We start from the raw sequence: 13,121 nt of genomic DNA on the forward strand, positions 1-13,121 counted from the left end.
AAGGATGGCTGTGTTTTGGTTTGCATTTCATTTAGGAAATGGGTAAATTAAATATATCGATATTTAAATGCAAACTGAAGCAAATTTCTTCCCCATCCAAATTCCTGACCCACATAATTTTGCACTGTCCCACTACCATATATGTGCCTACTAAAGTTTTGCCATGGAGTCAGTTGCCACAGCTCATCAATATACGGGTATCCTCTGCTAAACTCAAAACTGGCAGTCAATCAACCTGAAGATTCCACAAATTAATCCCACAGACTCAATCCATCTCAGCAGTTGTTTACATCATCAGGTTTCTTTCTTTTTCCCTCCTCCACCTCCCGTAGTCAATAAATTATCTCAACTGCACCCGTGGTATTTCCTCTGTGCCGCCTTCAGGTATTTGGCCATATATTTCCTTCTGCTTTATTGTTTTCGTGTTTTGACATTGATCAAAGCTACCTATGGCTGGCACGTAAACAAGAACTTGAAGAGTAAAAGGGATTTGGCAAAGCCCACTGGACTTTGCTGCAAGTTTGTTGATTATTGTACAGCGTCCACAATTCAGCAACGGGAAGTCCCCATCAAATGAAAACAAATTCTCATTCCTGCCTGTTGTCATTTTTCACTGACGGGCTTTAAAAGGGGTGTGCGCACAAGGGGGTGGCGAGAGCTTTCCTGTCAGGAAAAGAAAAAAATCAGATAGCTGCTATGAAGGAGCCAAGTTTGCTGCTTTCTATAGTAACAATTTTTAAGTGTGCTTTAAAAAAAAAGCATGAAGAAAGGGAGAATTCTTCCCCCACCCCCCTTCATATTATGAGATGTCAGCCTGAACTAAAAATTAATCGGTATGAGATAATGCTGATAATTGAATCCTAGTATAATGAGGAGCTTAGTCATAGTCAATACTGGAAGAGGAAACAGAGAAAATCCTAGGCAATGAGACACAGACAACTTTTGTGCAGTCATCTCCTCCATATGGACAAGGGAGAAGACAATTTGAGCATATTACACCTATCCTGGTCCTACTACACTGGCTATCAGCTAGTTTCCAGGCCCAACTCAAAGTGCTGGTTTTTACCTATAGAGCCTTAAAACAGCTGAGGACCACAATATTTCATGGGCCACCTCTTTCCATAGGAAGCCACCTACACTCTGAGATCAATTTTTCTGAGGCACTTTATCATGTGCTTCTTACATGAGAGGTCTGGAGTGTGGCAACACAAGAACAGGCCTTTTCTGCAGTGGCTCCCTGTTTGCGGAATGCTTTCCCCTTCATTGGGGCACCAGGCAAATACATTCCTCTTTAACCAGGCCTTTGTCTGATTGACATCCAATCCCCTTTTACAATGTGTTGGTGGGGATTATTGTGTTGTTTTTGTTTATATTTTTATTATGTATTTTGCATTTTTATGTTGTAAACAACCTTGAGACATGTGGGTATAGGGTGGTATAAAAAATTAATAATAATAATAATAATAATAATAATAATAATAATAATAATAGTGACATTAGAAGAGCTCTGCTGGATTGGATTGATTTACCAAGCCAGCAGAACATCAATGAAAATATTGTGTAACTCAATTTCCCCCAATTACTCATGAATAGTGAGAATCATTTTATTTTATACTTTAATTCTCTTTTAACGTTTGTTTGATTGTTTACTAGTATTTTAAATGAATATGCTATATTTTTATATATGCTGGAAGCCACCCAGAGTGGCTGGGGCAACCCAGTCAGATGTTGTTGTTTGTTGTTTAGTCGTTCAGTCGTGTCCGACTCTTCGTGACCCCATGGACCAGAGCACGCCAGGCACTTCTGTCTTCCACTGCCACCCGCAGTTTGGTCAGATTCATGTTTGTAGCTTCGAGAACACTGTCTAACCATCTCGTCCTCTGTCGTCCCCTTCTCCTTGTGCCCTCCATCTTTCCCAACATCAAGGTCTTTTCCAGTGAGTCTTCTCTTCTCATGAGGTGGCCAAAGTATTGGAGCCTCAGCTTCACGATCTGTCCTTCCAGTGAGCACTCAGGGCTGATTTCCTTAAGAATTGATGTGTTTGATCTTCTTGCAGTCCATGGGACTCTCAAGAGTCTCCTCCAGCACCATAATTCAAAAGCGTCAATTCTTCGGCGATCAGCCTTCTTGATGGTCCAGCTCTCACTTCCATACATCACTACTGGGAAAACCATAGCTTTTACTATACGGACCTTTGTTGGCAAGGTGATGTCTCTACTTTTTAGAATGCTATCTAGGTTTGCCATTGCTTTCCTCCCTAGAAGCAGGCGTCTCTTAATTTCGTGGCTGCTGTCACCATCTGCAGTGATCATGGAACCCAAGAAAGTAAAATCTCTCACTGCCTCCATTTCCTCCCCTTCTATTTGCCAGGAGGTGATGGGACCAGTGGCCATGATCTTCGTTTTTTTGATGTTGAGCTTCAGACCATATTTTGTGCTCTCCTCTTTCACCCTCAATAAAAGGTTTTTTAATTCCTCCTCACTTTCTGCCATCAAGGTTGTGTCATCTGCATATCTGAGGTTGTTGATATTTCTTCCAGCAATCTTAATTCCGGCTAGGGATTCATCCAGCCCGCCTTTCGCATGATGAATTCTGCATATAAGTTAAATAAGGAGGGAGACAAAATACAGCCTTGTCGTACTCCTTTCCCAATTTTGAACCAATCAGTTGTTCCATATCCAGTTCTAACTGTAGCTTCTTGTCCCACATAGAGATTTCTCAGGAGACAGATGAGGTGATCAGGCACTCCCATTTCTTTAAGAACTTGCCATAGTTTGCTGTGATCGACACAGTCAAAGGCTTTTGCATAGTCAATGAAGCAGAAGTAGATGTCTTTCTGGAACTCTCTAGCTTTCTCCATAATCCAGCGCATGTTTGCAATTTGGTCTCTGGTTCCCCTGCCTCTTCTAAATCCAGCTTGCACTTCTGGGAGTTCTCGGTCCACATACTGCTTGAGCCTTCCTTGAAGAATTTTAAGCATAACCTTGCTAGCGTGTGAAATGAGTGCAATTGTGTGGTAGTTGGAGCATTCTTTAGCACTGCCCTTCTTTGGGATTGGGATGTAGACTGACCTTCTCCAATCTTCTGGCCACTGCTGAGTTTTCCAAACTTGCTGGCATATTGCGTGTAGCACCTTAACAGCATCATCTTTTAAAATTTTAAATAGTTCAGCTGGAATACCATCACTTCCACTGGCCTTGTTATTTGCAATACTTTCTAAGGCCCATTTGACTTCACTCTCCAGGATGTCTGGCTCAAGGTCAGCAACCACACTACCTGGGGTGTACGAGACATCCATATCTTTCTGGTATAATTCCTCTGTGTATTCTTGCCACCTCTTCTTGATGTCTTCTGCTTCTGTTAGGTCCTTACCACTTTTGTCCTTTATTATGGTAATCTTTGAACGAAATGTTCCTTTCATATCTCCAATTTTCTTGAACAGATCTCTGGTTCTTCCCATTCTGTTGTTTTCCTCTATTTCTTTGCATTGCTCATTTAAGAAGGCCTTCTTGTCTCTCCTTGCTATTTTTTGGAATTCTGCATTCAATTTCCTGTATCTTTCTCTATCTCCCTCGCATTTTGCTTGCCTTCTCTCCTCCGCTATTTGTAAGGCCTCATTGGACAGCCACTTTGCTTTCTTGCATTTCCTTTTCATTGGGATGGTTTTCGTTGCTGCCTCCTGTATAATGTTTCGAGCCTCCATCCATAGTTCTTCAGGCACTCTGTCCAGCAATTCTAAATCCTTAAACCTGTTCCTCACTTCCACTGTGTACTCATAAGGGATTTGGTTTAGATTGTATCTTACCGGCCCAGTGGTTTTTCCTACTTTCTTCAGTTTAAGCTTGAATTTTGCTATAAGAAGCTGATGATCTGAGCCACAGTCAGCTCCAGGTCTTGTTTTTGCTGACTGTATAGAGCTTCTCCATCTTTGGCTGCAGAGAATATAATCAATCTGATTTCTATGCTGCCCATCTGGTGATGTCCATGTGTAGAGTCGTCTCTTGTGTTGTTGGAAAAGAGTGTTTGTGATGACCAGCTTGTTCTCTTGACAGAACTCTATTAGCCTTTGCCCTGCTTCGTTTTGAATTCCAAGACCAAATTTGCCAGTTGTTCCTTTTATCTCTTGATTCCCTACTTTAGCATTCCAATCCCCTATAATGAGAAGAACATCCTTCTTTGGTGTCACTTCTATAAGCTGTTGTAAGTCTTCATAGAATTGGTCAATTTCAGTTTCTTCAGCACCAGTAGTTGGTGCATAAACTTGGATTACTGTGATGTTAAAAGGTCTGCCTTGGATTCGTATCGAGATCATTCTATCATTTTTGAGATTGCATCCCAGTACAGCTTTCGCCACTCTTTTGTTGACAATGAGGGCCACTCCATTTCTTTTACGGGTTTCTTGCCCACAGTAGTAGATATGATAGTCATCCGAACTGAATTCGCCCATTCCCGTCCATTTTAGTTCACTGATGCCCAAGATGTCAATGTTTATTCTTGCCATCTCATTTTTGACCACATCCAACTTACCCAGGTTCATGGTTCTTACATTCCAGGTTCCTATGCAATATTTTTCTTTACAGCATTGGACTTTCCTTTCGCTTCCATGCATATCCGCAACTGAGCGTCCTTTCGGCTTTGGCCCAGCCGCTTCATCAGCTCTGGATCTACTTGTACTTGTCCTCCGCTCTTCCCCAGTAGCATGTTGGACGCCTTCCGACCTGAGGGGCTCATCTTCCAGCGTCATATCTTTTATATGCCTGTTGTCTTTGTCCATGGAGTTTTCTTGGCAGGGATACTGGAGTGGCTTGCCGATTCCTACTCCAGGTGGATCACGTTTGGTCAAAACTCTCCACTATGACCTGTTCATCTTGGGTGCCCTGCTCGGCATAGTTCATAGCTTCTCTGAGTTCTTCAAGCCCCTTCGCCACGGCAAGGCAGTGATCCATGAAGGGGACCAGTCAGATGGGCGGGGTACAAATAATAAATTATTATTAGACATTATTTCAAATCACTTGGAGGTCTTTTGTTCTAGTAAACAGTATGTAAATTCTGATCATGTATTTAAAAGCATTTGTAAAAAACTTAGTATTTTAACTCTAAGAAGTATATGGCATAAAAACAAACACTATCATAAAAATAAAAAAATACTACTTTTGCTGTGAGGATTGGGGTTACAGAAGCAGTTTCAGGAGTAATAATATTGTGCAGTTTTCTCCCAAACTTGCTCTCCAGATCAGTTGTTGGATTACTACTTCCATCATCCCTCTCACAAATCATGCAAACTGTGTAAATCAGGTTCATTTTGAAATTATACATTTCCTATGAATTAATGAGGACAAATCAGCCCAGTTTAGGGCTGCCATACATTTGGGACCTCCCGGACATTACAAAAAATTGTGGGGGTTTTTTTTGTGAAAAATAAAAATAAAATAAAGCTCAACAACTTTGGGGTCTTCCTAAAAAAAGCTTTTTGAAATATGGAAACCCTAATTGTGACCTATCAGTGATCAACAGGGATAGTGGAGAATTTCATAATAATCAAATACGGATGCCAGGTCTGAAGCAGTTTTCTTATTCGCCTATCAGCTGGTTGGTTTCCATACAACTGCTAGAGATCTTTAAAAATACGGAATTAAAAGGGGGAGGTATCTGACAAAATCAATTCCACTGTTTTCAAACCCAGGACATATTTAACTATTACTTCTTATACAGATATCACCTTGTTGGTTGTCATTGTTATAGAAATACCTTCAGATCAGTTGTGATGAAATGTGTATTCCACTGAAATCTGTTTTCCTGAGGTGATTGTGGTAACTCTTAACATTCATTGCTATGCTTCTTATCCTGTCTCTCTTTGTACATAGCTCTTCATTTCATGATTTGTGCTTGATGGATGTTAAAGTAGCAATGTTTAATGCTAGCGGTTTATATATACATAAGCAAGTAATTTTTAAACAAAAGAACAATTCTCTGAGCTTCTCAGAGTTTCAATCTCATACATCGTTGTACAAAAGCTTTGTCAGCTTCACTTTTGCAAAATACTAAGGAGAAATACAGCCAGCTCTGTTCACCAAGCCTCTACATCATTTCATTGTTTGGACGGCTGAAATATAATCACAACCATGTACTTCATGTATTTCCTTTTGTCATCATCAGCGAGCATCATCTTGTTCCAGACTCACACACATGCTATAATCCAAAAATATTGGTCATTTAAAAAAAAAAAAATTCTGGTGTTCTCTCTGTATTTTGCAGCAATTGACTTTGCCAACTGTTCTTCTGCAGGTGGCCGTTCACGGCTTTACAAGAAGAAGGGGAAGGGAGGGTGAGTAAGATGACTGAATTTGTTGTTGTGTTGCAATGGGATTTTTTTCCCCCTATTGGGAATGTCTTGTTGATTATCTGTGTCACACACAGACAATGGTTTTACTTTGTTTGTTTGTTTCCTACCCCAAGTAAAGAAGGCTTTAGGGTGAAACTGCCTGGGGGCAATGGCTACTTGATGGTGGATAATCAATAACAGCAGCCATATTATAAATAGTGAAATACACACAGGCACAGGCACACGGAAAGCCATTACGTAGGAAGTGATCACTCCACCATCAGCAGAATTGAAAACAACAATGTTGTTTTCGCAAACTGCCACAGTGGGCGAGATCATGCAAATTTAACAACAGTGGTCTGAGTCTGAGCACACAATCTAAAGATGAACAGGTACGGAATGGTGAACTAAATACCTAGCAATCACTACCCAACTGGAATGTTCACAAATGAAAACCATGGAAGGGGATAGCTAATAAAGACTTCTGATGTGTTTATTGTGCTCAGTCGTCAATGTTTCACAAAGACACCAACTTTCCTCCCCTCTTCCAGCCAATATACTTGGCCTCATTCGTGCGTGTTCTCAGAAAACCTGTCTTCCAATTAAGCTATTTAATGACCCAGCAGACTATCTGGAAGTCCTAAATATTAGCTGTGCCCTTGAGTTAACTTAATTACAAAAAAAAAAAAGAGTCAAGGAAATTACTTTTGCTCAAAATCTCTTCCCTTGTTTTGAAGTTTGACTTTAAATGCAACTTTTTAAAGGTGGTTCAGGGGGAAGGGGAGAAGAAGAATGAAAAAAAGTAAGATCTGGTATATCTGGCTGCCTTCCAACCCTGGAGTTCAGAACTAAATATTACTAATCAGTGGCATATTTGGGGGGGGGGGCAGTTTAAAAGGCACTTTAAGCAAATTAACTTGGCTTAACTATAGCTAGATAGGATTGTGAGTAGGCATTGGTGTTGAAAAAGCACACATATTAGAATTAAAAATGGCTGTGTTTGCAGAGGTGGCATAATATATATTTTTTAATTTTTGCATGGCATGGAGAAAATAGAGAAAAAGCTTTTCTTCCTCTCTCATAACACTGTAACTTGTGGCCATTCAATGAAGATGACTGCTGGAAGATTCAGTACAGTCAAAAGAAAGTACTTCTTTGCACAGTGCATAGTTAAACTATGGAACCATTGGAGAACTATGGGAGTCCACAGGAGGCAGCAATAGTCATCAACTTGGATGGTTTTAAAAGAGGATTAGACAAATTCATGGAGGAGAAGGCTATCAATAGCTACTGGCAATGTATTACTGGCTCAAAAATGGAAACAAGAAGAATTACCTACGATTGAAGAATGGAGAATGAAATTAATGGACTATGCAGAACTTGACAAATTAACAGGAAGGATCCGAAACCGGCGGGACCAGAGGTTTACCGAGGACCGGAGCAAATTTACAGACTATTTGAAAAGTATATGCAGTGATGAAACAATGTTTGTAGGTTTACAAGAAGCTCTGTGAAGAATGAATTGTAGAAATATTGTAAAAATGAAAAATGAGATAAGATAGGTTATTAATGCAAGGCAATATTAATTAAGAAATGCATAAGAAGTGATTAAGACGGAGGATTATCAGAGGTGTTGATGGAAGTCCAACAAGAATGTATGTGTGATAAACAGTGTGGTATGTTTAATAATTTTGTATTCTAAAACCAATAAGAATATTTATTAAAAAAAATAGCTACTGGCAATGATGGCCTCCGAATACCAGTTTCTTGGAACTGCAATGTTCTTGTGCTTGGGTCCTGCTTGTGGGCTTCCCACAGACATCTGGTTGGTCACTGTGAGAACAGGATGCTGGACAATTCTTGTCTTACGTTCTTAGTTATACTGTGCGCAAGCTATGTCCATAGGACAATGCACAGCCCTCTTTATGTTTCTGGAGAAGCTGTGGTGCCTCAGTGTCAGATTGCAATTTGCTCCATATATTAGGGATGCAAAACCTTTTTCATTCCAAGGGCCACATTCCCTCCCGGACAGCCTTCTGAGGGCCACGTGGCAGCAGTGGGTGGGACAAGGGGCAGAAGTGGGCGGGTAACAATGGATGCAAATTTTACCTTTGAGAAGTAGGCTAGTTTGTACACAAACACACACCAGAATTTTGAAGATGGGTGTCTTCACCTCTTAGGGAAGATTTGTGGTGAGCTGGGACATCCCTGGTGCTCCCTCAAGAATTCTGAAGCGTTCAATGGAAATTCCCTTTTGTTCTGGAGAGGAACCAAGCAATCCCCCTCTCCCTGGGTTATGAAACAAAATGAAAACAAATAATAGAGCCATTATTCTGAGGACAAAAGCTTTTGCTACTCTTTGGCGCTTGCTGGAAGTAAATAGATGGGCCGCGGACAAAGAGATACAATGAAGTTTCCTTCTGTATAATATTAAGCAAGCTGGTTCATGTGTTTTTTTATTTTAAAAAAGCTCGTTTGAGTGTGGTTTGCGTTGTTTAATTTGTACTCAGTGAGTTTTGCTGCAAGTTCTGGAAGCTCTTTTGGCGTTACGTTGGCCATAAATGCTTCTTTAAACCTATGGTGGGAAGGCTGGGCATTTCATCGCATCCAAATGAGCAAGAAGGCATTTTGGGATCCCGGGATCAGTGTTAGAAACTCAGATATAAAAGCTAGGTGCCAAATGGCTCCTTAAACCAGGGTTACAGTCACTAAAACGGAATGCCTAGTTGCGATTTGGGGGCCAGGTGGCTTGAAAGTTGTATTTTTCAATATGACTTTTTAGTCCTGCAATTCATTATGATTGCATAGATTAAATATAATGACCAGAATGTGTTGCTTTTCAAGATCCAATAATTCCAAGGCAGGCACCTCCAGATGGTGGAGACTATGGGTAGGCAAACTAAGGCCCGGGGTCCAGATCTGACTCCTAATCGGGGTCCAGATCCGACCAACAACCTCCAGGGTCCCAAAGTGGAGAAAGGCTGGCCTCTGGAGCACGGTTTTCAACTGAGGGTTTCTGATGCAGCTATCCAGGTGATGAAAGTTTGGAAGGTGGTTAAAGTTTGGAAGGAGGCATATTTCCTTGCCCCCAAAGGGGCTGCAGACCTACAGGGGGCTGGGGAAATGGGGCTCAGTGGTTTTATGCCTATAGGGCAGGAGAGCAACCTTATTTCATATAAATCAGGTGAGCAGTACAGTGGTACCTTGGGTTACAGACGCTTCAGGTTACAGATGCTTCAGGTTACAGGCTATCCTAACGCAGAAATAGTACCTCGGGTTAAGAACTTTGCTTCAGGATGAGAACAGAAATTGCGTGGCGGCGGCGCAGCAGCAGCGAGAGGCTCCATTAGCTAATGTGGTACCTCAGGTTAAGAAGAGTTTCAGGTTAAGAACGGACCTCCAGAACGAATTACGTTCTTAACCTGAGGTACCACTGTATTTGCTGAGCTATAAGCAGAACAGAACTTATCAGATAAGTAAACTTGTTGCATGTGCTTTCCATAATTTTCGCAGGATTGCCAAATTTAGGTCTCTCTCTCTCTCTCTCTCTCTCTCTGTGGGTGGAACTTTAATTTGAGTATTTACAGCCTCAGCAGTGGCCTTTTGCATTGAGAAGATCATGTTTGGATCATGAAGCAGAGTGCGGCAGGAGAGAATGGAGGGGCACTTCACAGCTTGTACTCACTGTGTATATCTTTTTGTTTTGTCTCTTCCTCTTCTCTTCCCGGTCCTTAAAAGGGACGTGAAAGCTGGAAACATCCTTCTAGGAGAAGATGGCTCGGTCCAGATTGCAGGTGAACCTTTTTATTATTATCATCATTATAATTACCATTGTTGTTGTTATTTGCCGTGTAGCTTGCTCTCTGCTTCCATGCCAGAGAGAGAACCCTGAGGACAACCATCTTTCAATATCACATGGAAGAGGGAACAAGCTTGTTTTCTCTTGCTCTGGAGGGCAAGACACGAACCAATGGCTTAAAGTTACAAAAAAGGAGATTCCAACTAAACATCAGGAATAACTTTCTGACAGTAAGAGCAGTTAGATAGTGGAACAGTCTCCCTTGGGAAGTTGTGGACTCTCCTTCCTTGGAGGTTTTTAAGCAGAGGTTGGATGGCCATCTGTCATGGATACTTTAGCTGAGATTCCTGCATTGCAGGGGGTTGGACTAGATGGCTCTCGGGGTCCCTTCCAACTCTTAACTTGTAGCTCCACCCTTTCTAGCCTCTATTCAGACAAGTAAGAGGCACTTTCAGATGCCAAGGGCACATTGCAACTAGAAAAAAACAAGAACATTTGGAATTTAAATCAGGGCCAATGAAGGGTGGGGGAAGGGAGTGTGGCTTGGATAGAGTACTGAAGGCCAGATAGAGGGGGTTTGGAAGGCACTATTTAAGTCTGAAGTTCCCAACACCTGCCATCGTGCACTGCAAATGAAACTTAATAAGAACATACCACTGAACAAGTTCCTGTACTTATATGTTGTTCTTATATTTACATGAAAACCAAAACAACAAAAAAAGTGGGGGGAGAAGAAAAGTTCCAAACATTAGCTTTCTGGAATTTTGACACATAAGCCTCTTCATTCTATTACAATATTTGTTCTTATTTATAATATCACGGAGATAGATCTCGGACCATCAGTAAGAAAATTAAAGTAAATGGTTTTGTGACTAGGCCAATTAAGTGCAATTTGCATAGCGAAACATGCTTCGCAATTTGCGACGATAATTAGACCTCCCGGTGTTCTCAGGTTCCCTCCAGATGTGCCCCATCTGTACTAAATGAGGAAAAGAAAGGGGGGAAGTGCAGAACTTCTTCAGCTTGTTTTGAAGTTTCAAATAGCTAATGCTTTCCCAGCAAATTTATAGCAGCACCACTGCTATGTAATTTGGATAGTGTCATTAGAAACTTTATTAGTCGCAAGTCATTATTGCTACTTGGGACTATAAGAAGGGCTATTAAGAATGAATGACCACCCAGGATAGGAAGCAATCTAATAAGTGTAACATTTCTGATTACGTTATTCCCCACTGACAAAAAATGGTATTTTCTCAATGGCTCACAACAGGTTTAATAGATACAGAGGAAAGACAGTTAGTGGGCAATAAAGTGTGAAGCAAAACATTAGCTTCAAATAAATAGCAGAATTCCTCATTCAGTTGTAATCGTCTTGGGTTTTTAAACAGCCAAGGATCCCCAGTCTATATTGTCATAACAGAGAAAGGTGTGATCAAGCCCTAGGATCGGAGGCTCCCCTCCCCCCTCCCTTCTTCTCCAAACAAGTTGTTTATATAGCTAAAGTAGCTTTTTTTAAAAAAAGCCCCCCCCCTCCACAAAGAACATTTGTTTAAAAAGCAACAGACCTTGGAGAACATCCAGAAGGCAACCCATCTGCTTCTCCAGTATCAGAGGAGTTGCAGCTGCGAAACAAGATTCGTGAAGCTGGAGAAACCATAGACTGATATTGAACAACCATGTTGGAACTGAAGCTAAGAACTGAACTTAAGACTGGAAACTGAGAGGAGTGTAATTGACAGATTTATCCCTTCCCTAAGCGTGGGGGACCTTTTTTTCCAGGCCAAGAACCACATGACCTTTCGGGCAACCTTCTAGAAGCCCGAAGTCAGAAGTGGGCACCGCTAGAGGCAAAAAGTGGACATGGTGAGAGGCAGAGCAACAACAGTAAGATAGTTACCACACGTTTATGCATCAATCTCTGCCCTCTATCCAGTACACCAGGTTTCCTCAAACTCGGCCCTACAGATGTTTTTGGCCTACAACTCCCACAATCCCTAGCTAGCAAGACCAGTGGTCAGGGATGATGGGAATTGTAGTCTCAAAACATCTGGAGGGCCACGTTTGAGGAAGCCTGCAGTACACCAAGAAGCAATATAGTGGTAAGGTAAAGGTAAAGGGACACCTGACCATTAGGTCCAATCGTGACCTACTCTGGGGTTGCGGCGCTCATCTTGCTTTATTGGCCAAGCGAGCCGGCGTACAGCTTCTGGGTCATGTGGCCAGCATGACTAAGCCACTTCTGGCGAACCAGAGCAGCGCACGGAAACGCTGTGTACTTTCCTGCTGCTAAAGGTAAAGGTAAAGGTACCCCTGCCCGTACGGGCCAGTCATGTCCGACTCTGGGGTTGCGCGCTCATCTCGCTCAAGAGGCCGGGAGCCGGCGCCGCCCGAAGACACTTCCGGGTCACGTGGCCAGCGTGACGAAGCTGCAACTGGCGAGCCAGCACCAGTGCAGCACACGGAAACACCGTTTACCTTCCTGCTATAAAGCGGTACCTATTTATCTACTTGCACTTAGGGGTGCTTCAAACTGCTAGGTGAGCAGAAGCTGGGACCGAACGACGGAAGCTCACCCCGCCACGGGGATTCGAACCGCCGACCTTACGATCAGCAAGTCCTAGGCACTGAGGTTTTACCCACAGCGCCACCCGCGTCCTATTGCAAAGTTTAGAGAAGTGCAAATTCTGAAGGACAATTGTGTTTCAGTTCACATTTTGGTTTGAGTTGTAAAGATTAGAATTGGGTTTTTTAATTAAAAATTAAAACGAAATGAAATGCCTTTCTAGCTCCATTCCCAGAAAGATCCCTATTCTTGAGAACCAAAACCACATGGCACCTCCTAGAAGGGAAACATGAGCTGTGAGCCAGTGTGCCCAAGTGTCAGACTACGAGCAGGAAGTTTTGGGTTTAAAGCTGCACTGAGACATAGTAATCAGCCACAGATAAAGCCAGGCAGTTTTCCAGCCTAGCCTAGTATTGTCTGCACTAACTGGCAGGGGC

This window comes from Podarcis tiliguerta (genome assembly GCF_965153285.1).
Source record: "Podarcis tiliguerta genome assembly, chromosome: Z".
NCBI lineage: Eukaryota > Metazoa > Chordata > Lepidosauria > Squamata > Lacertidae > Podarcis > Podarcis tiliguerta.